Below are 27985 nucleotides of genomic sequence, written 5' to 3'. Positions count from 1 at the left end.
GCTACACGGAACAAATTAGTCGTTTGAAGAGCCTAGGTTGCTATAAAAAAAAAAAAATATAAATAAATAAAATAATAATAAATAATCACCTTGGATTCCACGTTCCATGATTACAGGGACTTCTTACAAAGATACCACTGTTCCTTAAGACCAGAAATTTATTTATGGGAAAAAGTAACGTGGGTAAACAGAATCTAGTTTAGTCAAACTTTTATTGAAATTCAAGCTGATGGAGCCTGTGCTGTTGACGTCCTCTACAAGTAAAGAAAGTTTTTCGGTGGTGAAAAACTGGTTGTATAATTAAACAAAATTTACCTTAAGTTTTCCCGTAAATGGAAGTTAACATTACTTCCAAAATGCTGGTATTATTAATGTGTACAGCAGGTGAATGTAATAAAAGAAATCCATGAACGACCAGCAAAAAAAAATAAATAAATCATACAGGGATTCGGTTACACCGCCATGTCACCCAATGGCTGTACGACTAGGAATTTCACAATTATTGCGACATTTGTTCTCATACGTATTCATTAACGTGTGGTATGTTGTTTATTATAATTAGAACCACTTGCCCAATGGTATGTCTACAATATGAAGAAACAAACTTGTCTAGATTACCCACTAAAAAGCAATGCATCTTACAGTGAAGTATTTCAGCATTCAGAAAGCCTGAAATTTTAGTTTGTTTTTGTAAAAATTATTTCATATATCGAGTTAAACAATAAATACAGTTTACAAATAGAATTTTTTTTTTAGTTCTTAAGGAGGAACGTTAAGGTTATTCTTCTATCGGTGTCAACGATGAAAAATATAAAATACAGTGCGCAGGGTCACTTCATATGCAGAATAAGTGTCTGTACTTTCAAAAATTTATCCACACGCACTTTATTCTTGACCTTGTCTTCTGCGGTTAAATTTGGAACTGAGTAATCTAGAATGAGCACAACAGAATGAGGTCAAGAGTAAACTTCGCCCGAGAGTAGAACTGCTTTTCTTTTCCTCAGTCTACGTCAACAGACCAGACCGTCTTAGAAATCCTCGATGTGATCTTACATGTGGTGGCAATCAATGAAATCAGGTCACTTCACAAATGGAATAGTTTCCACATCATGCTAATAAACAAACAGAAAAACCAACGCGTGCTATTTTTAAGAACGTATATATGCCAAATGCACATTAAAAAACAATTGCAATGTATTCTATTGATAATAAAGGAATCGTCTCCGATGTATTGTTCCTTTAGACAAAAATAGTATTTAAATTTGCACTTGGGATGCGAAACAAACAAAGCTAACAAAACTACATGCAAAGTAGCTCAAGACTTCAAAGTTTAAGGTGATTCTGATTCGTTCTGCCTTCGAAAATACTACAGTAAATAAAAACTGCTCGTTTCATCTACTCCCTCGCCCACCCACATTTATTTTCGGGCATGTATACTTCAAAAAAAATTAGAATATTTTAAATACAGGGGTGTTTTCGCAGTAACCGTTTTTAAAGTTCAAGAAATCTGCAAGTATAACAAGCTAATAATTCGATACCTCAACCGGCCTAACGTCATGCATGTCTTTTCCTTAACTATGTCTGTACCAGCACTTGGGCGACACACCGAAATTTGGAGTAACCTTGGTCACGGCACGTCACAGCACCGTTGTTACTAATGATGTCGTAACCAACAATTCTAAGCTGTCAGCTCTGTACCACACTCATCACACGAAGTCCGAGACGAGAAAAATCTTATGCCACTAAAAATAATACGTTATCTCTTTGCCAAATAATGCCAAGTCACGAGTGACGTGTTTGCGTGCTTAAAGATACTTCTTGGCCAAGAAGAACTGGCGCAGCTAACAGTGTTTCGCATTCAGTGATGTCACAAGGATAAGGGTCTCTCAAGAAACAATTTCTGTATCACAATATGGTGATGGAGCAAAAAAAGATGCATCTCTAAAACCAACGTCACGTCTAAGGAATTGTAAAGGATTTACGTCATTGGGATGAGGTATAGTATTCTGGATATCACTAATTAAAAACTTTCAACAGGCACTTCACGAACTTTACAGTACAAATTACAAATAGCTTATCCATTTAGGATGGCACGTGTTGTTTTAAAAATCAAAGTGTAATCAAATATCTAAGAACGCGATCTGTAATCGAAATGCTTGCGACCCTTCGGGAAACTGGCTACAAGCCAAATTTATTGTAAAGGAGATTGGGGTCTGGAGAAGACTCGAATGAAGATTAATTTTTCGTGACAAGACTTCAGAAATAAAATTTCAGGTTCTGTACTGCTGACAATTACCGCTGAGTAACCGTCTACCAAACCGCTCAAGTAAGGTTATTTCCTCATGCATGAAATTTATGAGCGCGTGATCGTTTAGTGAACAATTATTCTGATTCACTGCACGACATCTGAGCGAATTTGACCTCAGAAAGTGATTTGAATCATGTTTGGAAGGGTCCCCCCACACTTCGGCTGCTGAAGAAAATAAAAGTAACTGAAAGACTTGTACTACAACATTCCTTAGAGATAAATGAAACTGGTGGATCCCAAACGGCAACTTAAATTCGGCCAAGATTGGCAGTTTAAGCGGACTTTCATGAGCAAACACTGAACTCAATGACATTCAACTGGTTTTTCGCCAGAAGCAGATTACGCGAGAATCGCTCAAGTCAGACAACCAGTAGCCTTATATTTTTAGACACTGCGTTAATTTATGAAATACCGTGAATTCTAGAATAAGAAAAATGTAAGAGCTACCCAAGAAAATCTTTCTCCGAGAGATGTGACGTGCGTATACCAGTTTCTGACATGGCTATGATACTGCATTTGTCAATGAAGATGAGATTTTATCCATAACTCTCCAGCTGCACTTTCTCAGGAACAGATTATCCTTTCTATTCCGTTTGCAGGATTCGGCTAATCAGGTAATTTTATACGGTCTTGTTCCCTTTGCAGAATAACGAAATTAACGGGAGGGGTAAAAAATTAAATGACAAATTCGACACTTGATTTAAATGAGAAATCAAAGGCCCCCACCCAGATTTGTATATAAAATGTCAACCTGTATACACTAAGTGGCCACTTTAACAGGTACACTACTCAATAGCCAGTAGGTTCCACTTCAGTCCGCAGAACAGCCTGTCTTCGTCATGGCATGGATTTAATAAGGTGTGGAAAGCGTCCCGCAGTAATGCTGCTGGTTCCTGATACTTAACTTCTTTCTGCAGTTGGTGCAAACTTAATGGTTGCGGATCTCAACTTCTATTTCAGAAGAGGTTGTTCTACCTCCGCCCACAGGTGCTCAACTGGATTGAGATCTTGTAACCGGGAAGGGCACCACAATAGGCCGAATTCGCTCATATTCTTGAAACCACTTACGTATAATTCTGGTCTTGTGACACGGCATAAGAACACATCCACTACAGTCCTGAAGAGATGCACCTTGTCACAAATACTTTCCAAATAACCTGTGGTGATCAAAATTTTGATTAATTGGTATCGGGAGGGAGCTCCGACGTACAAACAGTTGCTTTCAGCTTAAGTACTAGGAGTACTTCGCCCATCTTACTACAAATTGAATTTTGCCCATCTTACTACAAATTGAAGACCAACAGTAACAAGATGTCTGTACTGCTGATGTTCTGCAGCTGCCTGAAGAATTTCCCATATGAATGATGACCGAGGTCCATTTCGTGGTGCCTGCTTTCTTCACTTGATCACAATAACTTGGAAATAAGACAAACATTTGTTTCCCAGATAGTATTTAATTCAAATTAAGCCAAAACTTATTGGATTAAAATTCCATTAACGAATACAGAAATAAGGGGTTCCACTGAATGAGGCTATAGTCGACCAGTCTCAGGGAGAAGGGTAAAAAGGGCATTTCAGATCTTTCATCCAGTGAAAGATGCAAACCAGCCATTGAATATAGGCTTAAATACACATGATCTGTACTTAAATTTGTTTTTTCAGCCATACAAATAAGTGCAGTTTTCGAATACCACCATCACAAACGCAAAATCAAATCTACACTATATACTGTAGTTATGTTTCTTATATATGAGCCGAAATATCAAAGGATTTACTACGTTGTCCTTGAGTGATGACCTTCACTCAAGGTTGCAGGGAGGAGGAGGAAAAGTTCATCAAAACATCACATGTAAGAAGAAACAAACGCTGCGTCCTATGAAGCAAAGTTGAGTGACGATCTATCAAACGTACCTCTGCATTAAAACAGCTGCGCTGTTTTAATGCAGAGGTACGTTTGATAGATTCCGCGAGTATGTCCAAAACGAGCGCGAATTTGTCCAAGCAATGGGTATTGCTTTTACTCGAAATCGAGTTCATTTAAACGTCTACTGCATAAATTAAAACAACTTCCTCGAGAAGACTTATTTAAAAGCAGCTTTAATTTTTATTCTCCCCACTTAATATAAAACCATTAATCAGATTGTTTACTGTGTACACATCTTACTATAAACGAAAGTAATGTAATCTGCAACAGTAATCTTATCGCTCATGCAACTGAACTATCAGACTATTTCACGAGGCAACCAAGCATTAACGTTGTGTTGTGACACGAAAATATTCGAAGAATTACAGCACGTTTCCTCCTGCTAACAGCTTTTCACTGTTGTGCGGTCGCGCACGAGTTTGCCAACAAAAGGTAATTGTTAGGGCTTTTCATTTTTGAAAGGCTGATGACGCAGGATCCTGGAAACAAAAAACTGGAGGATAAAATACTTCAGACATCAAAGTGCAGGCGCATGTTTTCAGTACACAGCAGCATATAAGCGCAGTAACCATTACTGTGATACGCCAAATCAATAAAAAAAAAAATAAAAACTGAAAGGGTAAAATGCTAGATTAGGACGTCATGAATAAAGAGTGTTTCCGTGAAAATTTTAGATGATTTTGTTGGATCACAAGGTTGCCCATCTTCTTTTAGGAACGTTATCGCAGTTTATAATTATTCAAAATGAAATAATTTTTATGATCGGGTGTAATTCGCAGAAAAACACTGGTGAAACGGTACATTAGAAGGACAAATCAGTTTAGTCGATTCAAATCAGAGTAACTCGATTTCTTGCAATACTTTATATTCAACCGTGAACCGAATCCAAATTATGCACAAAGTGTCATCCTTAAATAGTTTTCGTCCATATAAAATCGAAATAAATTTAACATTTTTTTAATGTTAACTATTCAGTATATTCAGTCTGTAAATAAGGGGAAAATGCTTATCGATTGATCTGCTTTGACCACGCAATTATCAGTGCCAAAGTCTACGCAGGTAAGCCGTGTTCTGTGCGGGGAATAAGTGGGCCAGTGAATGCTGAAAGCATGTCACGACGTTGAGCACCACAACAGAGGGAAGAGGCTGTTTCCCTCCCTCCCCCTCTTTTTTTTTGGGGTGAGGGAAAGATCTAAAACAGCTGCGTGCTCTCCGATGGCTTTTAGGCTTAATGGAGTTTTTTGTCTGTGGGGGAAAAGGGAGCTGTTGGTAAGGGACTGTTTCAGTTTTTTTTTTTTTTTCCTCCTTTCACCCAAGCTGAAAGATAGATGGTTCCTTTAGGATTACGATGCTATTCTCTATTTTCGTTAAATACAAAAAAAAAAAAAACACCTCTCCATATACTTTTTCATATAATTAATGGCCACGAGTCTCATGAAAATATTTTAAAACACGAATATAGTTTTTCAATTTCCAATTAACTTGTTTATTCATGGATGAAGCTACTTATAATAAGATAAAGTCGATCCTCCGAAATTCAAAAACCTTGACATCTGAGCTTTTCAGATCTAATAGGCTGGATTTCGGTTGGTCATATAACAAATCTAACTTTATTACAGTCACACAAATGAGAAAAGGAGGGTGTGTGTGTGGGGGGGGGATAATAACGTATATAATGCATGTCATTACTGACATCTATTGCAAATACAGTACTGTGCAATGTGCTATATATCACGACAAACGCAATAAGCCGTTCTTCCTTCTTCTATGTCACTGTCTGTAAACAATTTAATCAAATTCACTCCAAGTAAGAATATTTATTAAAATACTTTACCATGTGATATTTAGTTTACTGGTGGTATACATGAATAAAATCAGTTCAATTAGACCCAAACAGTCCAAATAATAACTACTTTCTGCAGCTATTGTTCCTCGATGCAAAACAACCTCTCGGATCAAGCAACGGTCCATTCTAAACCAATAACAGATTTCAATATGCTCGTAGAAATCTGAAACAGCCATTTATCTAGTTAGAGTTCGTTCGAGTTTAACTGAATCAATCTTACCTTGCATACCAAGGCCAGATTTAAGTAGTCACAACTTTGGTGCATATTTTTAAGAGGGGGCGAGAATCACAAGAACCCTTCAATCTTGGGAGGCCCCTGAAGCAACTGGTGGTCCGTAAATCCGGCCTTACTACATACCAATAAATTAAGTATCGCGCGTATAAAAATGTTCACTGAATAATCTTAATTAGTAGTATTCCCATAATTATGGATAGTCTGTCCTTTTTTCCACCATACACTGTTGAGGAACCAATATAAAAAAATTCGCACAGCTGCTTCATCGCAGTTCCACTGTAGAGCGTCTTCTTAATAACACAACTGTTTTCAAAATATTGGTTGCATTTGGAACCACCATAATCCTCTGGGTACTTATTCTTCTTTGAGACGACACATTTAACAGCAAATGCACATTAAACATTCTGTTAAACTGGATGACATTGTGACAAGGTGCTGATGTAAAATATGCCACTACTCAACTATGTGTACTAATTGGAAGTAAGTTCACTGGAGAGTGGCCAATCACAGAACTAAATGAGACTGTATATAGTTTCCGGATTGAAAATGGATTACTACAATATTTTCAAGTATGGCTATGTTGCTTGCAGGTTAACAACAAACCAACAGTGAATCATCTGATTGAAAAAAAAAAAAAGTCATTCGACAAGAAATAAGGATTTATTTAATAAATGTTAATCAGCTGATTATTTATTCTTCTACGGGATGAAAAAAAAAAGATGCCATTACAAGAGGAACTAGACTAAATTTAAATTATAATCAAGAGAATTCAGATCAGGGGAAGAGGAAGGAAGAGACAGACTTGCATCTAAACACCAATATCACTCCACTCAGTTTCGAAGTGTTTCCAACTAATTACACCAGAAATTTTTAAATTAAAAATAGACGCCCAAAGTACTGCGATGACAGTGTGCCCACGTCATTGACTGATTCAGAAACTTATTCGCAGCTAGAACTATAGCTATGAAAGAGATTACAAGTGGAAGACACAGGCCGGGTTTTCAACAATAATTATAACCCAAATACAATTGCTTTATATCAGTAATTAATTCAATTAGACAATGAAAGTATTCTATAAATCTGAATGACAAGAAATACGCTTGGCACCCGAGGTACCATGTGGGTAACCTAAAACAGTTGGATGTTGACATGATTTCTGTAGTGGGATTTTTACGGCAAATATTTCTTCAATGGACAGAAATTCTAACGAAATGAAATTCCTTTACTGTTAATACCGAAGTGTATTAACAGTGAAGGGGAATAACGCAGAATCCAAACCAAATAATACAACTTAAAAGTTTTAATGTAAAATGTTTGCCATCCGACAAACAGAAAGCGTCGAAGTTGTTTTACAATGCGTGTGCTAAAGGGCATTCCTATAAAAGAGGTGGCTTACTTTTGAATATATTACGAGAGTAAGTGGCAATACTTGAGCTCCAAGTTGTGAGCATTTACGTGGTGACTGGCTGGGTGACGTGCAAACAGGTACAGTCTCCATAAACTACATACTCGCTGACCTGAAACAAATCAATACGGTCCAGTGATTACAGAGTACAGGTAGTGTGGATAATCTGTCATTAATTCCATACAGACAGGTGTTCAGTAACAGATGACTGACTTCTTTCTAGTGTTTAATAAATTTGTGCATTTCGATGACGGGTTCGTGGCATTCAAACGAATGAAATTTGCTTCATATTAGCAAACATAACGGACAGTTTATGATTTGGCAGTCACCTTTCACGCTGAAAACAGCGTGAACACGCTGATAAAGGTCTGCGGTCGTAAACCGAAATGTTCAAAGGTCTGAACACGAGTGGGCGCGCGCACGTACTTGCACACAGTCAAAAAAAAAAAAAGGTAATAAAATAAATAGTTGCAAAATTTTATATATAAATTTCGCCATAAGTAAAAAAATTAGAACGAAAATAAAAATAAGTGCTTCACCAACGAAACCACATTTTTAACCCAAGCCCAAAACTTCTGGAAAAAAAACATTGCAATTGGAAGAAAAGATAATTGGAAAGACATTATGTTAATGCACTTCGTTTCTGATTTTTCGTATTAAGTATCAGCATGATATGCTTTGGTCAAGGTACTTCAAACTGACCTAGCTCTCCTCAGCTAGGGTTAGTGACCGCAACAACTGAGTTAAGAAGCTGACACTTGTGGATCGGTTGGTACGTTTCACAAATCATAATATCAACTGGTGAGCAACACTGGTAACTAGTGATTAACCTCCTGTAGTCGACCTTTCAAGTTTGACAAGTAACGCCAAACTAATTCAATTAGAAACTCATCCATTAGAAGACGAAACTTCAGATGTAGTTATTTGAAGATACTGTCAAATCATCTGAAATGGAAGATTTAATATCTCGTATAAGTGACATTTCCTATAAATATACCTTAATACGATATATTTATTTACTTCTGCAGATTAAAAATGTTACACTCTAGTGAAGAGTCAGTGGATTAACACCAATTTCTCTTCCATTTTCCAGGCAAATTTTCACCATCTGTTTTCTTTTAACGGATTATTAACAAATTAAAATGCAAGTTTTCATACACTGAAATAAAATCAAAGGAGGGAGTTCTATATCAGCTGTGATCATGTACATATGTGGCCACTAATCAGCATATTCAGTGACTGGGAACCATATACAGTACAGCCATACGTGGTGGCGCTGGTTTTTCGGCTACTATAAACTTATGACCATGTGAATTCTTCGGTCCTATCAGAATATACGAAAAACCTTATAGTTAACTCCATTTGAAAGTTAAGGTTATTCGTCATAAAATACGCATATAACTTAAACGCATTACTGGCTAGAAATCGTCTCAAAACAGCACAAAAAACAGATTTATGAGGAATTTCGCTACTACTGCAGCTCCTGGGAACATAACGAGGTTTCCTAATTCCTAATAATATTTAATTATTCTTTTCTTCACAAAGAAAGAGTCTTAAATTTTGTTTTTGAAAAAAGAAAAAAATTCTTTGCAATTATTTAATTTTTTTTGTAATCAACAAAAATGGCTACCTATTACTCAACAAGGCGCCTCCGTAGCCAGGTGGGAAGGGGCAGTAGTGCGTAGCACACGCTTCTTGATTATACCGGGGTTCGAGCCCGTCACCACCAAATACGGAGGATGCGGAAAGGTCAGGGAATGACCACCGCATATCCTGGAGCAATATGGCCTTAGTTGCTAATGCTCCTAAAAACCAAATAACTATTACTCAACACAAAAAAAAAGCAAAAGCTGATTCATATGGCGATGCGTAAAGATAATTATGAAATACGGACTACTGTTATTTGTGTTTCTTATTTGAAGGCCAATGATGATTCATATGTCGGCAGACTATAAACAAGTATGTAAATAATGCCTAATAGCCAATACTGTTCTATAGCATCTTACTTAAAATTGGTGCTTCAATATAAAAATTCATTTTGACATTGAAGCAAAATAGACATCTTTATTCTTTCCTTCAGCTTTGTCCTATATTCTAATCTACTCCAAACAGTCCCTCCCAGAGGTTTATGACCTAAAAACTACAGTACATAATCACGGGTCTGTATTAACCAACAATTTCCACTAGTAGTGTGCATTAACCTACAACGTTAGGATCACTTTATGTCCAGATGTGTCTAGCCCTGATTTTTTAAAATCTGGGCTATTTCTTCGAAGGACACTAAAAAAAAAAAAAAAAAAAAAAAAAAAAAACTTGACACTCTGAGAGTTCTGGGTTAAAATGATTCGAGACTGGAAGGATTCTTAAAAATGTATATCAATAGGGATTGTTATTCACCAATCTCAGGTCCAGAAAACCCCCCCCCCAACCCCCGAGAATTAGTTTTTCTGCCCACACAACATGAAATCGGTAAGTCCAAGAACGAAACTTGTATATACATAACCACATAATGGCCAATGGACTAAATAAGAGGTATCAAAACTAGCCGCACCTCAGCTGATACAATGAGTAACTCTTCTCCACCGAAACGAGTCGTCAATTGGGACTGCTGGCCAGCGAATTAAGTGTCTTCTGGTCAGAATTCAAGTACAGTAGATGAACATCTTGGTTTGAATCATGAAAAAAAAAAAAAACTAATAATCAGGAATGGCCTTCCTGCCTCTCCTATCAAAGCACTTTAAAGTTGGTATCCAGGCCGTGTGCTGTCCGCAGCTTTTAAGTAGGTTCTTGCGGCATGAAAGGAATCCATCAGTGTTGAGTTCTCAACGTTTGGGAAACTAATATCGCCTGTTATCTGTGGTATACAGTCTCTTCACGAAAATTCTGGTGCAATTTGATGTAATGAAGATGGAGTTAACTCAGTGGTTCTCACTTTGAGAGGGAAAGATGTCTAATATAAAGGTAAGCCATTTAGAAGCCAATGCTCATTTGAAAAATCAAGTCATAGCACTGCTAAAGCCAAGATTAAGTAAACAACACTGTAGAGTGGATAATCCTGGAAATACAATTTAGTAAAATCTTCGATACAAAGCAGGTATTATTACTCTACTGTCCACCTCAGCTGGTTGAATTAAGATAGCTCGACTGCAGCAAGGACTGAAATGGTTGTCACTTGATTAACGTGATGTACTCATATTTTGGAATGAACGCTTGTATGGGAACTACTCGGCTCAATATGTTCTCCAGAGTAATACCCAAGAATGTTTCTGTGAGGGTGTTGTGAAAGTAAAACGGATGACAGAAACCGGCAATTACCAAAATATTCCAGAAGCCAACTAATGCACGATTCCTGTACAAAATAACTCCTTTACTCGTGGTGAAAGCTTCAAACAATGCGTACACGTTTTCAATCAGTTTGAACACCAATATAAGAATGTTTTCTGCATTTTCTAATGCAACATCACCTTTGTGATCCTTAATATTCTCTTGACAGGAGCGCATCAACGTATGGTAATATATTGCTGAAGCATCCAATAATTAACTTTTTCGCTAGATGTTTACTAAAAGGATACAGTAAATCTATGCTTAATTTAAATGAATATTTTCTAATTATTACCTGATTAAACAAAATAGATTCAAATTAACTTAAAGGAATTTGATATTTAGAAGCTCTTACGGTCAACTTGATTTATCGCAAGGGTTAACAATCGTATGGGACGTATAGTCGCAATTTACATAGAATTTAAGATAAGTAACTTTACAAGAAACAGCTCTATATGACCTTTTCAAAATAATGATAGTCCTAATCGATATTTCGATAACATTTGCATCCATTTCTAATAAAGAAATGGAAATTCGGATGTCGACTTCGCTTTCCCCATTTTCTTGTTCTTTATTACAGGAACATCTGCAATTGACTTCGCTGAAAATTTCAATTTTCTCTTAATTTTCTTTACAGATTGGATGGGGAAGCCGGCACTTAAGACTACAGACTATCCTCTACTCAAACATTTCAAAAGAAATTTCGAAATACGAAAAGCATTCCAGAAAATGTGACCGAATAAATGAGAAGTACAAGTCATTTTCTAACTTATTGATGATACAGCGAATAAATTTAATACTTCAATTACTATTCCTTCATTTAATACATGCATATATCCACCTTCTAATGCAGCTTGAAAGGAAAAAAAATAAAAGCCTCAATCTGTGGGAAGTCTATTCATCAAAAGGTATTAAAAAGAAATGGCAGCTGTCAAATTTCAATGAACTATCAAATGCACAAAAGTGGAGCACCACCAATCTCTAAGCATCTAAAGATGTCTGATCACATGATTTGTATTCGCTGTTTGGTACAGCTCTGCACTCTAGGGTAACCCACGAGTTACTAGATTACTTCATGGCCTGCAAAGGTCAGAAATGCATAAGAATCTTTTAAAGTTTGTGAAATAACGTTTTCCATCCAAAAATTCAGCTAATAACCGAGAGAAATGTTTTAAATGCTTCTAAGCTCAGAGTACTGAAAACATTTGGGATACCAAATGGCTACTGATTTATAAATTATTTAAAATGTATTCCCTTTTGGTTTCTTTAATCTAGGCATAATAACTGTTCATTAGCAACGTGTATCGCGGATAGCCAAACAGTTAAGTTAAAACAGACATCTAAGGACAAAGCTGATCACATATTCCTGAATTACGTATTTTGCAGATTTATTATCATCTTCCACAAAAAATTAAGTTATCGCTTGAGTAGTGATGTTGGTACATGAAAATAAGTGTTTTGGCAATTTTTACAGGATGAATTTAAATATGGACTAGATCGAGTTGACTACTGTGGGATTATTGAACGTTAGAAAATAAAATTCGAATGGATCACGAAATATACCTGCGCTTCCACAGAAAAGGCATTCTTAAGTTATGTATGCAATGCGTTACATTTAAGGTCCATTCGATTTTGCTTAAATTGAATCTTTTTCTATGATTAATTGAAGTGAATGGTAAATATTTAACTTTTATTTAAATTATATATTAAATATAATATATATTTTCCGATTTTAATGAAATTTCGTTTTGGCTCGGCATATTTTTTAACAAGCTCAAATACAAAATTTCATGAACAAACACGCGAATGCGCCTAAAAAAAAAAAATAGAATTCCTTCTCGTCTATATAGAAGTGTTTTATGCATTTGGTTATTCAACACTTTTAAGAGGCCCATCTATAGGCAACTCAAAAATTCTTTCTCTAAACTTTTGCCTATCAATGCCTCTTTTTTTTTTTTTTTTGGTAGTTGTTGGCGCATAGGCTTCTGTGGTCATAATGCACCTCCCAAGGTTTTTGCAGTACTTTGAACCAAGCCCGAGGCGGGAATCGAACCCGCGACCTTTGGGTTGCCAGGCAGGTACTTGACCCACCTGGATAGCCCGGTCGGCTAATGCCTCTTCTATTTCATCTCTCCAAAACGTAATGACAATCTTACGTTTAAGTAAAAAATGAAAATAGAACACACGCAAAGACAAACAATGGCTATTTCAAAAGATGCGCAGTTCTTGAACCAAAATTTACTTTCTAGGAATTCGCCAGTGATAACCGAGTCACTAAATATATATGCGCCCACCCGCACTAATGCATCCGGAAATTTAAAGCAAAGTTCACTTAATTGTACAAGTTTAGGCATACCAAACTGAAGTTAAATTAAGTCAGTTATCAAAGCTCCTAATTTAACCATCGCTTAATTTTCAGCATGCTGTCTACTAGTTACAAAGAATTCATTTCGCAAAAATGCTTTGGTATTAAACTAGACGGTCAGTTGTGTGCATTATCGACAAGGTAACTCAATATATAGAATCTACAAGTGGTCTCAAAGCATTGTCCAGTTTAAGATTGAATAACGACAGTTAGTATTTTTCTTTTTTATAGAAAAGATTAAATATACAATTAAACGGTGGCGGTTACATTTTATTTTAAAGGCCTTGTATTTTTTAATGTATTGACGCTTTTTTTTTTCACATCTACGAAATTTAAATGAGATTATGCACAGTAAAACAGATCCTTTATTCTTACTTTTTTTTTTTTTTTTATTTCACAAAACTCGTCTAGGATAATGGCGCACACAGATGCAATAAATAACTCCTTTTATATCAATAAAACTATTGAATCATCTTTTCCTATTGGGTAGCTGTTCCAACTACGCAGAATTAATATAAGCTTGGAGATTGTCGTTCCTCTTGACTAAACTTCTCGGAATTTCATGTTATTCATCAAAATTCCCCATTTTTACTCATCAGCCCGTCCCTCCCCAGTCTTTATATTATTTCCTTTAGTTCCTTGGCAGCTCTTGGTGAAAATTCGTTTTAGCAATACGGAAAATAACTGAGGTTGTGGAAATAGTTAAAAGTAACCATTAGCTTTATACAAAAGGTGGTGAACGCTATTGGTCGTTAAATTCGGCTGGACGTGTAGGCGAAATAAGTTCACAGTAGGAAGATCTTTTATTTAATACATTTATTTTAACCAGAACAGCGCCTGGGACTCTCCAGTTGGATCAGATACCGTAATCCCAACAGTTGCACCGGTCCGTAATTCATGAACTCAGTCGCCCAAACATTCCACGATAAGTTACCTCCACTAGAGTTCACTCAAATGTCCTACAGCCATTCCGAGTGGCTGTAGGACATTTGAATGAACTCTATACATGAAACTAAAAGACAGGATGACAACTACGAACAGATACCGACATCCCAACGCTGGACAATTTTCTTAAAACAGCATTCCCCTAGAGTCAAGAGTTTGTCTCAGCGATTAAATTTGTCCATAAAACATCTGAATTTGTTAAGAAAAGTGATCGACTCTGCTCTATTTACCAGGGTTTTTTTTTTTTTCACACTTTCAGTTATGATTTGGATCGTGTTTAACAACCTCATAAGCGCAGCTGATTAATTTAGAAGTTAATAAAAAAAATATCGCTCAGTGCAGCTAGACGTGTCATCTATCAATGTGGCATCCAGTTACCTTAAAGGCAGCATTTAAGTCGGGCTAGACACGTCTGGCTGTAAAGTTATCTGCTACAAAATGAAGTAAAGATAAGAGAATTTTTTCTTATCCACGCTTGAATTTTATTAGAGGTGTTTAAATAAGTTAATTGGGGTATACTAAATCACATCGCTCAAAACAGCACTTCGCGCGCATCTGTGTTCAGTTTCCCTATATCTTCGCGGTTATCCACCACTGTTATCGATTTTTGAACATTCCCAGTCCGACTTCGGACTCTACAACTTCTCAAAAAAACCTACGGTTTCGTATGGATGGCTGTTTTATTACTTTAATGCATTACATTGAAATAAGTTATGGTTATTCAATTGATTAATGAATTCGAATTTAAACTACCTTACATCTGAACGTATTTACAGTTATGCAACTATAGTATGTTGCAATCGAAGCTGCCACTTTAGAAAGATGCTTACAATCGTATTCAACTGAAAGCCAAATGCTGACATTGGCTAAGGTGACTTCTATGGCTGTATAGTAGTTATGCTTTCCACTCGCTTGGAAAAGCATGGATTCGAATCCATTCAGCAAAAGTTATTGTCCATTGCCTTTTTTTTTAAATTTATTATACGAGGAGTTATCAAGAAGTTCGTGTAATGACTTTGTATCATAGAGAGAGATGCTGAGACTTTTCGAAACACGTTCGGCAACTGATCTATACACAGTAACTCATTAATAACCCGGTAATCTCCAGTGTCTGAATTAGCTCAACTCAACAGGTGTTGTGTTTTATCCCACTTTTAACAGATTTGGAAATGCAACGCTTCAATGAAGTTTGCTTCACCGCCTCACTGATTATCAGAGAGTAAAGAATTTCCGCACGTTGGGATCTTCAACGTGCTGTTGATCAACACTTTCTTCCGTCCTCTCATTCAACAGGACTTCATCTTCTCCAAGACCAAAAGAAATAAGTCGATCTAAAACGCGAAGATCATCCTTATCGCATTTTTCATTATGAAATTCTCCCACATGGTGAAATGGCAAACTAGGAATACTACACAACAGTTACACAGCGATTGTGCGATGCTATTTGGAGAAACCGGCCGGTAAACTGGGCTTCGGGGAATTCGCGCTTTCCATCATGAAAACCACCCTGCACGCTACCCTTTCAATTCAACAATTTTTGCACAACACTAACTTTGAGCCATATCAGCCATACTCACCGGATTTAGCTCTCAATTCCCCTCCCTCACTTTTTTTTTTTTTTGGGCTTCCGAAGCTTAAAACTCCCTTGAAAGCTCCAAGACGTCAGACTTGCGACTAAGGAAGTTCAGAGAGAAATTATCAGTTCCAAACAAAGTCTGTTAGGAATATTTCCAGAAGTACAGGAATCTTCAATTGCAATAAGACGACGAAGTTTACTGGATATTCGGATCGACCTTAGTCGAAAGTCGACCCGAGAAGCATTGGAGTTTGTCTTACCCTGTTTGAACTATTAGCTGCACGAATCGCTACTCGTGAACAATATTCGTTGAATTTCATAAGTACAGTACTGCAAAGAACTGCGGAGTTTAGTTTGTTTAGTTTACTCTCGACATCAAGTGTTCATCAGGACGAGTGCTGTATTATACTTCTTGACACATCTAGACGGAGGGGATGTAGGGGAAGCAAATGAGGTTATCTGTTGCTAAATAAACTACACAAACACTTGAAAAAGAAAAGGAAGAACCAGAATTAAATTTATTATCTTCCTGGTGCCTCAAATCAGTTCTCATTTTTAGATTAAACTTAAAGTACTGGGCTTTTACTATAGTATAGTATTAATACTTTCTACATTTCTTATTTAACAACTTGGGTTACAGTAATTTAGTATCCAAGCTATTCTGATTAAGATCTTCCTGATATACACTGAAAGAACAGAATTCATGGGATACCTGGTTCCTGGGCAACGCGACGCTGTCACCCCGCTTCCTAGTGGAGGGACCCACTGCTTGGCAGGTATATAGGTACACTGCATTCACGTAGACAGTAGTTCGATGTCAGTATGGACAAACGTCGTGAGTTAAGATGGATGATAGTGGGTGCCGCCGCATAGGTCACTATCGCGGAGGTTGTACAGAAATTGCACTATCCCCCGTTCAACAGTATCGGGATTACGTCATTACCGGAATAAATCTCATAGGGTCAGCGCTGTGGGCTGAGAAAGATGGTGGATGAATGTGGCCGTCGACGTATGTTTCAGCCAACAGGAGAGCGATAAAGACAAATCATCGCCGACTTCAACGAGAGGGCCAGAAACGTCTCCAGCCAGACAAGACCATCAGGTGATCATTAACCGCAATAGGTTATGGAAGCCACCGACCCACCAGAGTCCCATTGCTAACACAACACAGGACTATGCCTCAAATGGGCGTAGGACATCGGCACTGGACCTTCGATGATTGAAGACGGGTCTCCTGGTCCGATGAGTCCCGTTTCCAGTTATTTCGAGCGAATGGGAGGGTGCATATCTAGTGGAAACCGCACGAAGCTATGCACTCATGTCAACAAGGTACTTTTCAGGCAGGTGAACAGTCGGCAATGGTCTAGGGCGTGATCAACTGGCACATGTTGGGCCCTCTGGTACGTCTGGACGCATCTCTGAAAGGGTTCAGGTTACGTGTGCATCCTTGCAGACCATCTGCATCCCTTCACGGTTTTCGTGCACCCACAAGCCAATGGACTCTTCCAGCAGGACAGAGCCGTAGTGTCAGTATGGATAAACGCCGTGAGTTAACGGACTTTGAAAGAGGGATGATAGTGGGACTGCAGAATGCTCTTCGAACATTGTTCGAAGAGCATTCCGCAGATTTTACCACCATGGAATGGCCTCCCAGTTCACCGGACATTAACCCTGTGGAACGTCTTTGGGATGCTGTGGAAAGGTCAGTTCGAGCTTTGGATCCTCCACCCAGGAATACGACGAAATTATGGACAGCAGTGCAGCAAGCATGGATGGAAATACAGTAAGTATGGAGCGCTTTCGTGAATTAGTGGACTCAATGCCTCGCCGTGTGACTGCCCTTATCCGGGCGAAAGGAGGGCCTACCCGTTACTAGGTAGGTATCCCATGATTTCTGTCCATTCAGTGTATTACAATAACCAAACTTCCGGTTTGGTAAATAACAGTGGGCATTTGTTCGTCACCCTCTATTAATTTCATTGGTCACAGTCGTGATTGGTAGCTACCAATACCTTTTTGTTAAGGAATAATGATTTGGTGGGATTTCATCTTGTAGCATCTATATAACTGTGCTCACAGGCCGGTGAGAATAGGATGTGGACTAAAAAACAGAATAAATCATTGGGGGAAATCGTCCCACCCCGTGAAATCAACAAGTCTTTACAGCTTCGTTAAACATTTAATCCCTATATCAAATAAGATAAACTTTAGAAAATGAAACTACTGCAGTGGAGACAAACAAAAATTTAAAAGCTGAGACATTGCGAACGTTACTCTCCCCTCAAGTTGCTCGCGATCTGCAGTTTGAGTGCCCCTGCTCTATACTCTCACTAGATAAAGCAGAAAATCTAGAAGAAACACCATACTTCAATCGCTATATACTAAAAACTTCTTGCAGTGTTCAAACTGGGCTGGAACGCTGTTCAAGATGATAAATACTGTATATCTAAATAGAGTAACCTAAAAGCAAGCGTTCCTGTTGTTAAATTTAAAAAAATTAAAGCTACTCATTGGCGAATAAAGTGGTATTTAAGTGGCGTCCGAATGGTGGCACCAGTAAGAGCTGTTGTGTAACTTTGCATGTGTTTCTACTGCTAACATATTCCGGTTGGTAATACAGTACTTTATTTCGAGAACAGACTCCCTGTTAGTACATCAAATGAACCTGCGATCCTCTTCTCTTTAAGAGATGTAAACGGAAGTGTGCGACTCCGAACAATTAACCAGATGAATACCCTTAAGCTGTCTTAAAGATGCATATTCAGTTTCAGCGAGAACTTAAGCTGAATAACAGCATGATTGTCGATACTGAACCTCTTCTTTGTGCCATTTAGCAGTGCGCGCGCGCTTATTTAACAGCATCGTATTTCCGATTCTGCTGCGAACGCTTTCGTGGCCCCAGCTTTAAAAACGTAGAACCGATTCATCAGCGAGCACTTCTAAGAAAATCGAACCAGTCCCACTGGCGATGAAAACAACCGCGGGAGTGGCTTTGCTTGTAGCACGCTTAAGGACACACGATAGGTCTAAAAGCAATACACAAATCCACCCCATTAAATACGGTTCAAGTTACGGCGAGAATGAGGGTTCAAGGTCAAAAAAGCGTGCTGAAGAGAATGAGACACTGTTTCAGAGGTCTAATAACAAGTATTTTACTTGAAACTACGCTAGCAATGCGCTATCGAATGACAAACTTTGATCTTCAAATGACAGATGATCAAATAACAAAATATCTTCAAAACAAAGTTGAAGGCAATGAGGAAATTCTCGTCTTTTCAGTATTTTAAACAACGGAACTTGAGCAAGACTCAACCCAGCGACACCTGTAGACCACAGTAACCTTAACTTAATTTTTCCGGAACTCACTGACTGGAATAGACCGATCTCCAAGAAGGAAATACAACGTAAACTGTACTCACCCCAAGTTTCGTTTATATAATCCAACTGGTCAATCGTCTATTCTCACTGCTGTCGATGGAGACAACTCACAGTAACAATCTTAGCGCAACTACAATATCTAAAGAGGTCACAAGAGACATGCTCGAATAATGTTCCTATCGTTCTGATAGCAATGTTTCTCACTGAAGTTAAGTCGATGCGTTCGTACTGTTCAAAGGCATTTCGATTCCACACTCGCTTGACACAAACCATACTGCGAAAGTAACGGTCCAGTGAGGGTACCTAAATTTGTAATAATGAACACAATCAGCCGTCGGCTCACGGTACATCGTGAGTAACCGCAACGGCTGCGACAAAACATCCTCTCCTCGAGCAGTATAATCGACTTTTCCTTGAGCTGGAACGTGCGACTCGAAACCCTTCCAGAGCAACTGCTTCCGCCGCGCCATCTACAGTCGAGGAGACAAAATAAAGCCTCGCCCACAACTTACATTTTGTGCTGCGCATTAGAGTCACAAATGACGGCCAGCCAACCGAAGTACGTGCTTTCCACACAGACGTTTCAGTCTTTTGGGTTGCGCATTTCGACCAAATATTCCGAGTCTTAATGGATTTTAGATTACGAATTAGATATTTATTTAACAGTATCGGATTTCGAAAGCCATAATCACTTTGTACGCTGCATCTCTAGCTACACAAGCAGCACTTGATAGTTCACTTTTCAAGAAGTGACTAGGAAAATTTTAAACAAGTACTGTACAATTCTTTTCATCTCCATTGATAAATGGAGATGTTCCATGCATGGAATTCCCGTCACGCCCCTGGCATTATTTCAGTTCAGAGAATTGCAATTACTTTAGTCCAGTGTTTGTTTAACGCCGATAAAAGCTTTTCGCTGATTTGTTTCTTTCAATATAGAATTAGTCCATTATTCAGAAGGCGTATACATAGATGGAAATAGAACAAAAATGTAATTACAGCAGGAACTGGCCGATAGGGGCATTATGTTCCAAAATATTCCGATAAACAGGTTAAAGAAAGTCGTGTTCTCATAAACTTAACTGCTTCTACACCGAGCTCCAATTGTATAAGGCTATGCTATATGTACATGCGTTCACGAGCCGATTTGTACTTTGTGTGGGTGCTAAACTTGGAATAAACTACTCCCTCTGCCTGAGATAGTTCGACTGCACAGCACTTTTTAAAAAATTCTGATGGAATCCGAACCCAGACCTCTCCAAACGACTGATGAAACCACTATACTGTGTCTCGAAGGAACCAATGTGTACCTAGTGTAAAATGTAATTTACAATGCAGAAGAAAATGTTCATACAATCGACAACGAGCATATAGGCATGCTTCCACGGCGATTTCCATATCGGCAATCAAGCTGAAAAGCAAAATCAAGTTCCACAAATATTTGACCTCTTCGCGCCCAGTAGATGTTTTATAGTCTAAATTCTGGTCCATGAACTATCACAAGCGAGAACGACAAAATCCCTCCATAGTGTTTTGAATATTGCCTCTGTAATCATTAATATGTATGCAGGTAGCTGTTCGTGATGCCAATAATAACAGCTATCAGTATCCATCCTCCGAGCCCAGACTGCTGTTCCTTGCGAGGCGAAACCATTTATGGTAATAAGAATGGATTTTAATAATACTGTAATAATATTCTAGAGAGAAGCAGACTGACAAGTGCGTGCACGTATTTCCCATGGAGAGGAGGGAAAATAGTTGAATGGTTAGTCGCTTCCCTAGAAAATTATCACTCACCTGCTACGTGCAGGTCTGTCGTGTTTTCGATGTTTCTTTGCGTAAGAATATTCTTTCCAACTTTTGTTCACACGTTGATGGCTTTTTCATTTAAACTTGTTTTAGATGTGGTGTTGCCAGAGTAGAGAAGAGAAGGCCATGCGAACAATAAATTAAATAACAAGTGCGGTCCACCCTCTGCAGATCACAGTACAGGCCGTAGCAGCAAATGGAACGTCCCTACACTACGGGAAAGGTTAATTGATTAGGTAGTGATGAACTCTGCAAGTTCGCTACTTCTAACGGTTTCCAACTACTTCAAACCGCCATGGGAATTGGTTTTTTGCTGCTCCATCGTTGTCGAGATAGATTACTATTAGTGAAATCATCGGAACAGACTTATATCAAAGGAACCATGACACGCACGAGGCAATTGGGAATAAGAATTGAAGAAAAATGAGGAATGATTCTCGCTGAGACATTTGTGGTGATCTTAGTGCGTGTGAAGGTAGGTACAGCTTTAGGATTTCTTCATCGAAGGGAGTAGAGGTTAAACAGTCCAAGAACTGAAAAAAGGAGGGAGGGGCAGTTTGCGAATATGGGTTTGCTTGCAAGGGGAACTAACCATTAAAAAAGCACTTAGGTTTCAAACATGCCACTCAGCATATTACACCTCAAAACGAATCAAGCTTAGTTTTACCATTCTCTACTAGGCTCTTCTGTTCATTACACCTACTAACCTGGTAAAAAAAAAAATACGCGAGAAATCTCAGAAAAAGATTTTCCCTAATTCATGTTAAAAAATATCGCCTTTTTACTGTCTTAAGTTCTCATTTTTAGTTCCTTTATACACGGTCTACTACACTTTCGCAGAAAAGCATCATTGTCTTTAAAAAGGTCAGACGTCTCTTTCTTTGGCTTATCACGGAAGCCATTTCGGCTGAATAACAATTAATATTTATATTATTATCAGCGAAGACATTTATAATGCAAGTGGAAGTTTATATATACACTTTGCAAAGCGTGAGTATGCCCAGCGTAATCCCAATGTAGTGAACGAACAGTCGCACAGCAACAACTGGAAGCCCAACTATTTTGGTCTTCAAAAGTTTTGTTTATACTGATCACGTAACGTTTGCATGTGCTCTCGCATGCATTACACACGAGGTATTCCATGGAGTCGATTCTTTAATGATAAAAATCAATGATTCACACTTATTAAGCATTTAACTGCAGGGGAAGTAAAGAGGGGACTTTTGGTTTGCAAAACAGTTGCTCTTGTACGCCCACTATATATATGGTACTTATTATAAATCATGTGATCCTAATTCGGTCCAACCATGTCATTTACTTCTGGTCTAGAATTTCTTATTGACAGAATTATAACCAGCAATGTTTGTCTATGGACCGCACACCTTTCAATACTGTTCTAAATACGAACAGTATAAGTCTATTCATATCTACGCATTTCCCTTTAGAGAAATGAAAATTACTCACGCCACTATTAGGGACCGCCCTTAGGTAGTCTGGTTCAGAATTTTAATTTGCTGCCTCATGGGCTGAAAAGGACCCTGGAACGGAAGAGCTGTTCACCATTAATTTTTCTTTTCGCCGCAGAGACTATACGTGCCAACGGAGAGCGTGCAAACGTTCGCACGGTTGGTCCGAGTTAACAATTTAAGAACAGAACATATTCAGGAAAATAATCTAGCTGAAACATTATTCGGAAAACTAAAATTAGAACTCCAAATTAAAGAGGAGGTGGGGTGGAAGAAAGGGGAATAATTTGGAAAAAAATGACAGGTTATATTTTCACAATAAGGTTTCTTTGGGGGAAGGGGAGGATGTTTAAGAGTTAAGGAGGCCTAGTTCACATAATTCGTAAATGTGACATTCTTCGAAGTAAACTAATCTCAAGCAAATTTAAGTCTCAAAAACCACGAAAATTTAACTTTTTAAAAAAAAAAAAAAAGTTACACGCATTAGGGAGATGTTGCAATCGAATTTCTTTGTAAGCTGAAGATTTTAATAATAAACAAAGCAAACGATAATATTAAAACATGCTGGTATAAAACTCCAGTTACTTTTACTACCACACTATATTTAAAAAACGTAGAAGTAGAAATTGGATTTTTTTAAATATATATATTAAATTATTGCTGCCGTAGCACACATGACTATCAAGAAAGAAGGAAAATGCGCGGTGATAAGGTTTCTCAACTTGCCCCAAGATTCCTATCTGCATGCAATAAGATTCAGACCACTCCTCTATCATGATATGGCCGTACATTACCTTCTCTCTCTCCCACCCAAAGCAGCCTTCACGGATATGGGACTCGCTGTAAAAATGTCAGTGCATGCCTAGAACACATTACAGGCTAAATTTGTTATATGGCCAAATTGAACCGCGCATTAACTGAGGACGATGATTGCTTTCGGCTGTCACCGTCGCACCAGTTTGCAAGTAGCAGCCGTCACGAGAAGTTTCTTGACACTGGTTCACAGAAAGTGAATTTATTGCTACTTCAAACCAGAGACCGCATACCAGCTGCTCTAGCATTGTTCGTAATAGCAACTATACCGTTCAATTTACGCAAAAGTTCATGCTATAAAGGTCACTTGCTGCAGTTAAAAGCGCACACTATTTTTAAGGAAATGAAAAACGAAACGTAATATGGAAAATCTTAAGAAAAAACTGTAAAGCTTCAATAATTCAAACAGCCACTCTTATTGTATTCAAATCTTCTGGTGATTCCATTCGTTGTTATAAAAAGGCAAAACATTAAAATGATCTGAACTGCAGAACAAGTAATGTACTTTTAACAAGAGTGCAGAGATGTCTGTGAACCATCTTGTATATTAGAGAGATGCCAGTTTCGAGGGATGAGAAGGAAACCCTCGTCTAAATTACTTTAGCACGAAACCTGCTTGCTTTAAAGCAGCAGTCAAGTGCTGCGTAATCGCAGTTTTATTTTTAATTGCAACTTTTCCAGCACAAACTAACAGGAAGCTGTTACAAAACTATCCATCCAACAGTCTGCTGCTATCTAAGAAACTAGCACTGTCTGTTCATCCCACCTTAGAACGTAATTGCCATCCGTGAGAAGTAATAAAATTTTTGCAGAAGGAATTTGTGTATTACAATGATCTCACTCTGAATCTAAAGTAAACAGGCAAAAAACTGTTTAGGGATGTCTTAAAAGTTTAATTTATCCATCCAAGATTTATTTTCTGATATTTTTATTGTCAGGAAGCAGACAATCAGAAATTCACGACGGCATGAAGTTTGCAGTTAGCAAAGTAACAGCGAGGATGAAAATTAATCGTTCTCTAGTATTCCGAAGATTTACGTAACGTCTGTAGGCAAATACATGGAAAAGTAATTAATATCTCGAGGGGTAAAAAAATTGGATAATTGCACAAAATTGTGTTGGCTGACGCGCATGCTCGGGCAAAATTTTATTGACTAATCCATTTGTCGTTGGTATAACAGCGAATGGTAGCGATTTTATGGCCAACCAAAATGTTTTTTGATTTTCAGATTGTTTTGCCATAAAAAGAATCAACTGGATGACTTTTTAGGAGACGAATCGAAGTGCTTACTGACCACCTTAACAACATATAATTATTCATGTTTAACTCTTGCGCCTCGAGTCAAATTAGCCTCCCTTTGATATCAATATTGTTCACACAAATATTTAAATCGTCAACATTAATGAATTTTAAGGATTTAAATAGAATTCTTCCACCTTAATGGTGTTATGAACTGAACCATAATGACGCACAGACTGCAACTTTGGTGTTTAAAAACAAGAGAAGATGCTCTACTCCGTGAAGCGCATCTAGAATTCAAGTAGATGCAAGTACTCCGCTAAAATGATTAATAATAAAAGTTAATAAGCACAGCCAAATAACTTGCCTCCCTCGAGGCATATAATTTAGATAAGATAGTCCCAATATCCTCACGTCAAAGTAATTTTTCTTAACAGGAAGAAAAACTTAGTATTTCTTACACCCATCTTTATCATGTCAATGATACTACTCAAACAGTTGGATTAGGCGGGAAATTTTGCCTTTAATTCCACCATTAATTGCAAATTCAAACGACCGTTCAATATCTCTTAATTCTAATATTCATTTACAAAATGAAATATTACACTTGGCATCTTTTCGATACTCCTGGATTTCTCCGAACCCAGAGATATCTGCAATCCTAGTTCATACACCCTACCCCGGCCCTGCAAGTTCTCTAGGTTAAGCAGTAGTATTCATGCATAATTAATTGATTCTACTCTCTCCTTGTGATTTAACCGTATCGCTAACAGGAAAATTTGCGTCTGGCTGGCTGTTCTTTGTCTGGTCGATATCAGCATGGAATCGGAATATATTCGGGTGTTCATCGTTGAAGCTTCGGAAGTAGCGTCGCTTGCACTCCTACTCAACATACACTATAAACGTTTAAGTGTTCCCGAAACCTTCAGGGCCACATTACAGATTACCAATTTACTGTATCCATTTATAGATGGAAATTCTGGCTACTACGATACCGATTGAAGTCTTTAATTCAATGTAAGACTGTTTACCAATTAAAAATAGTTGGTATAAAACGAAGTTACCGCTTCCATACCTTTGGACAACAACCTAGCCTTCTTCCTCTTTAATAAAAATTTATTTTCAGTTTCAGGTTATACTAGTACGAAACGGAGAATGAAATATCTGAGTTCTGGTGGGTTTAAAATGTTTTATAAGAAACGGCAAATTTACTTTAAAAAGCATTAGTTTGACAGAATGCGGTCATCAACTGTCTCTAGGCGTTACCAAGATACAGTACTACTTCGCCAAGTGCTTGCATTTATAAGCGTCTAGGTTAGGTTACTTCTGGGAAGGTGAACTTTCGTTACCGTAGCGAAAATTTAAACACAGACGCCCTGTTCACGTTGTTTCTGTAAGCTCAAATTATAGCAACAGTTTTTTTTTTCTTTAACAGAATGAAGAAAAAATCTCGCCGATCAGAAACGAGAACCCCGATTAAAATTACTCGCATTCATTTTCAAATAAATATTTATAAATACGTTCGTTCGGCTTAAAATATGAAAAACTATTGTTCGACCATTATAACTGCCCTTATTAAAACAAAGAAAAATATAATACGGTGCGCAACGAAAAGTCAATCCGGGAGAAGAGATTTTCTTAGGAGTACATACCGGTAATACTTATTCAATAATAATATCCTTAAATGTCATGGATGACAATTACGGATGCCACTTTAGAATACATTAAGTAAGTCGTGATGAACAGTTAATTTTGAAGAGATAATTTGGCTTAAGAGTTATTCATTACAGCTTCAATAGCGTTATATAAGAAAGCACCATGACTTATGGAAGTGTGAAACTTGGGCACTCACGAAAATAATAGAAGAGAAGCTGAAAACTACGCAGCGAAGAATGGAACGAATTATATTAGGAATAAGACTGTTGGTAACAAGAGAAACACAAGTAAAGGACATTCTTATCAAAACTGAAGAACTAAAATGAACTTGAGCAGGATACATAGCTCGAAGACATGACAGATGGACTAAGAAAATAACAGAACGGTACCTAAGAGTTAAAAGAAAACCTGGAAGACAACGGAGATGGACAGATGAAATTCAATAGTTTGTAAGCAGTAAATGGTTGACCATTTCACAAAACAGAAGGAATTGGAAAGTTGCTGGGGAGGTCTTCATCTTGCAGTGGATTGAAAATAGATGATAAGACGACAAGTCATTTTACTTTTCTGCAGTACAGAAATCATGTAGACAGAAAACTTAAATTAGTCAAGGAAATCATACTTATGAAACGGATATTTATCCCGGAAATTACTCACTAAAAAAAAAAAAAAAACGCCTAGTAGGCATTTACGACCATATTTATTCTATAAACTGCAATTTCGATATCTTCTTAACTGTAGATATAATGTATCGGCAAAGATACTGACATGCCAATTTAAAAGACGTACATATGACTAAGTCATATCCACCTTTGCCTGTTTGTCGATTTTTTTTTTTTTTTTTATTAGTAAGCAACTTCTCGGAATAAACATATGTTAACAACATACAGAAAGCAAACATTTTCGTACTTTCCTTAACTTACATCTAATGCTACGCTACTATCATTATAGCAGGGAGATAAACAACAGGAGGTTCAAGGTCATTCATTAGACTTTCTCTTCCACAGTACAGTATTAAATCTCGAGGGCTGAAAGAATTTGTAATTAGTTACCGATTTTTAACTTATAAATATAGAAGATATAGGGCAAAATTAACTGAAGTGCATAAAAACTCATTAATTTTTGGTTATAAGCTAAGTTAATTTCAATCCATTAGATAATTCCCTTCTAACAATCAATGGCTATATATGGTGTACTGACTTAGGGAAAGCAGTGCGCATTTCCCTAAGTCACAAATTCACAGGTTGTGATAACAAAGACGGTTTTATGAATTTCACTTAAGTAATTTTAATAAGCTAAGATTATAGCATTTTCCCTAGCTTTGTTCATGGGCTTACAGTTTCCGGATCTTTTATTGAGTTACCAGATAATTTGCTATACAACTGTGCCAAGGTAAGTTAGCTTTTCAATTTTTTAGCAATTTTTTTGGTCATCCAAGACTATATCGTGAATTCTCTTCAGGAATGGTTCAGTGATTAAATTCAATAGAGTAGTAGTCCTCTCGTCGCGTGTCGATATATATGCACGCTGTGAAAACTGCACGCTTATCGTCTGATTATGTGCTGTCCGTTCGCTGGATGAAATAAACAGGAAAAACAATTTCCTCCGTAAATACCGCAATTCGAGTTCATTTGGCCCTACATGTCTGCCCTAGGGCATAAACTAAATTTATAACGCAATCTGTTAGGTCTTGCGTTA

The 27985-nt window shown here is 37.6% G+C and overlaps 1 protein-coding gene across 9 annotated transcripts in view; it reads right to left on the bottom strand.

Moving 5' to 3' along the window:
* The window catches only part of Sema1a (semaphorin 1a), a 699485-nt gene that overhangs the window by 522096 nt on the left and 149404 nt on the right, over window positions 1-27985 (bottom strand). For 6 of the 9 annotated variants that reach the window (XM_090377940.1, XM_090377941.1, XM_090377942.1 and 3 more), the window contains exon 1: window positions 19345-19693. The exons of the other annotated variants lie outside the window; for them this stretch is intronic. The gene's annotated coding sequence lies outside the window, so the exon portion shown is untranslated. Of the gene's footprint in view, window positions 1-19344; window positions 19694-27985 lie in introns of those variants that run through there. 9 annotated transcript variants of the gene reach the window in all.

Source organism: Mastigoproctus giganteus, chromosome 7 (assembly GCF_048544385.1).
Source record: "Mastigoproctus giganteus isolate SK-2022 chromosome 7, ASM4854438v1, whole genome shotgun sequence".
NCBI lineage: Eukaryota > Metazoa > Arthropoda > Arachnida > Uropygi > Thelyphonidae > Mastigoproctus > Mastigoproctus giganteus.
This window is presented reverse-complemented; position numbering and strand designations above follow the sequence as displayed.